At 35.3% G+C, this 3709-nt stretch overlaps 1 pseudogene; it reads left to right on the plus strand.

The window, feature by feature from the left end:
• The window catches only part of LOC107679739 (GRAM domain-containing protein 2-like), a 20834-nt pseudogene that overhangs the window by 5935 nt on the left and 11190 nt on the right, over positions 1–3709 (plus strand).

Genomic DNA, 3709 nt, shown 5'->3' on the forward strand with positions numbered 1-3709 from the left:
GGACTTTGAGCTTTGTAACTTTGCAGATCTTTTTTATGCTCAAACAGCAACATTACAGACTAACTAAAGTTGAAAAGTGAAAAAGCATAATAGGACCCCTTTAAATAACAAAGAGAAACTTGAATTTGAAAGTAGTTTGAGGCTGCTGAATGAGTTGTTATTAATTTTAGACACAGATGTCTTTAAAGATGGCCTGTACATACCAGTACACACCAGTACACACTGTACACACCAGAGCCAAGCCTATTAAAAAAAAAAATTGCTGTAAATTTACTCAATTTCAGGCCAGATGAGTTTTTCATTGGAGCAGATTTGGAGAAATATAGCATTACATTTGACTGGTACACTTGCTCATAGTAAGTAATTTTGGCTGTAATAACATTGACATGTACTGAAAAAGCACATTTGGTGTGTATCTGTTGTTTTTCAATTTATTTTTCGTCCAACGCAAAAGACAGTACATTTTAAACACTACAAATATAATAGGCCTATGACTTACATACTGTATACAGACAATTCGTATTTTCGGCACACCATATACTTTCACATTAAGTGGGTAGAATGCCATTCTGAACATGGTCACTACTAACTCGCCACACAGTAAACCACATCACATGTTACTCTAAAAAAACACACACACACTTCACACAGCATATTGTGTTTCACACACTACTGAGATACTGCTGGCGATTTCTATTTGTTTTTATTATTTAATTAAAGCATGCAAATGTTTGCAACTCAGTTAGCGCTACATGAGGCATTGTTTCTCTGTTGAAATGGTGACAAAAGGAATATAGAATCATCTATAATAGACTCAGATGTTCATTATTATTGGATAGAACAGCAAAGTGCAGCGGAAACAGTAGCAGCCTAAGGGGACATAATGTTATCTTCTCGGGAACAATGATGTGTGAAAAGAAACATGTTTCTGTTCACGGGTGTGGGTGTAGCGGCGTTCCCTGTTATGTTGAATGATGGTAAAAGCATAACAGATACATTTGTCCTGTCAGCAGCAGTACAGTGAGATAGAGGAAGATGTGCGTTTGTGCCAGAGGACTCTCTTCTGCACTCTTGGCCACGTGCCTGTGTTCCCACAGCTCTTTCTCTTAGGGGCCGTACAATAAAGAGAGTTAGAGTCCAGAATGACTGATCATTTTGTAATCTAATTTCTGATAGCCTCTGATGTCATTAGTTGTCATTATTTCATTCTGGGCCATCATTGAAGTTGACATTTTTATCCGGTGAAACTTGCAGGACATTCCCGTTGCAGCAGAGTAGTTTTAAAGGTGAAGTACATCAGGTGTCCCAACCGGTTAGCCACTGGAAAGATATACTTGTGGTCCCCCTTCAAATCACACCATGGGTTGAGTCAAAAGTTGACATGTCAAACCTGTAACCCATAAGTTACCAAGCCCAACTCTTAACAATTGGGCAATGACAATAATCATCGTAATTAACTTTTTCTCTGATGTCATTAGTTGTCATTATTTTAATTCTGGGCCATCATTGAAGTTGACATTTTTATCCGGTGAAACTTGCAGGACATTCCCATTGCAGCAGAGTAGTTTTAAAGGTGAAGTACATCAGGTGTCCCAACCGGTTAGCCACTGGACATATATACTTGTGGTCCCCCTTCAAATCACACCATGGGTTGAGTCAAAAGTTGACATGTCAAACCTGTAACCCATAAGTTACCAAGCCCAACTCTTAACAATTGGGCAATGACAATAATCATCGTAATTAACTTTTTCAATCACCAACCAATTTGGCTGCTACATTTTTAAGAGACCGGCCATTGAGAAATTCTACTAGCCAAAATAGATGGCATTAGGATTTACTACAGTCAATCATTGTTTGCAGACACCATAAAAATAAAATAAAAATAAAAACAATTCTCGGTGACTTTTTTGATAAAACAGCATTTGTTTTGTTGTAATGTCAAAATATAACTCACTCCAAAATGAATGTTTAATTGTAAGCACATTGATTGATTAAGTGATCAGCTGTTTTCCTAACAAAACTCAGTGATGTTTATGATACATTACAAGGGTATTCTTAGGACATTATAATGAATTAATAATGCATTATAAAAAATATGTTATAATATGTTGTATCATCTCATAAACAAGCATAAGAACAGTTTTAACGTACTTACTTATTTGTGGTTATAGCTTTTAATAGTATAATGATTTATAACACAATGAACACGTTGCATCCACTTAATTTACAATGGATTATATTTCATATATTTATAAAATATTGTAAGTCTCATATCTTGCCTTTGTTGAAGATCTGCACAATAATTTAGTACATCTTATTAGTGTTGTTACTGTAAAATGACAAATACAAAGTCTTCATGAAAACATCCAAAAGGCTTTAGAATGTGGTCTTATTATTTATAAGTGGTCTTTGTATGCCATAAGTATAGTAACTTCACTTTACTTAAAGCAGACAAAGACCACTTATAAATAATGATGGCGATAATAATAATAATAATAATAATAATTTTTCTCAAACAGCCATAAGATCAGATATCATAATGGAAAGGGTGACCTCTGGTGGTGAATAAACGGAAGTCCATGGACCGAATTCGTGACAATTTTGATGGTTCCCCAACAGACATTCTACTGACTATAAGCAATTTTTCAAGTACGTCATTATTATACATATTATTATGCATATTATTATTATTACGTCATATTCTGCCAACCCCTTAACCTTAACCTAAGGCTACTAACACTCTAATGAGAGCTAGTTGACATGTAGTTACAAAGTTGCTTATAGTCAGTAGACTAAGGGGACCATCAAAATAAAATGTAATCTAATATTTAAAAAAAAAAAAAAAATTTATATTTCCATTTGAAAGTATTACAGATAGCTCACAGCATAATTAACATTAATCTCACAGGAATCACTCAAAAAGAAAAAAAAAGAAAAGAAAAACACACACACACACACGCTCAACCCTAACCACTCACAAGATGTAGTAAGATACTGTGTAGATCTTAAATAAACAATGTCAAGATATGAGATAATCCATTATAAATTAATTATATTTAATATGGTATTCATTGTGTGTTATAAATAATCATACTCTTAAAAGTTATAACCACAAATGTGTAAATAATTATAATGCCTTGCCCTGTATTATAAATACGGGCTTTATAGAAAGTGTTATCAATATGTCTAACAAAAATCAGTTTGTGCAAAAATCAATTTCATGTGTCACGTGAATGTCTTGAGCTTTTCTCTGGAAACGTTATTAGTGTCAAAGTCGTAAGCTTTATGTTATGGGATGGCCCTCTGCCTCGGGCCTCAGCATGAGCGTATTTGGAGGGCTGGGGATCATCGGCTTGTATGTATTCTCTGTCATGAATTCACCCTGAGGTTAACAAGGCTGTTTTTGTGCTTACCTAAATAAATTACATGTTGTGTAGGAAAATATCCCTTTTAGTTCACAAAATGTGCTTTTACCATAACATAAACTGCATCATGTTGGATATCTATGGCGTTATTTTACTGACAAATGTCGAGAGCGCATTATTGTAGCGCGAAAGCACATTAATATAATGTGCGAGCGCGAATCTCTCCGCTCACGTGCGGATTTCCTTTGCTCTCGCACAAAACTGGACTCACGCGCTCAGATACACGCTGCTCTCGCCCGGAGAGAGTGCGCGCACTTAAAACGTGTCTCTCCTCTCACTCAAAC

The sequence above is a fragment of the Sinocyclocheilus anshuiensis genome, unplaced genomic scaffold, assembly GCF_001515605.1.
Source record: "Sinocyclocheilus anshuiensis isolate Anshui unplaced genomic scaffold, SAMN03320099.WGS_v1.1 scaffold224, whole genome shotgun sequence".
NCBI classification, from domain to species: Eukaryota; Metazoa; Chordata; class Actinopteri; order Cypriniformes; family Cyprinidae; genus Sinocyclocheilus; species Sinocyclocheilus anshuiensis.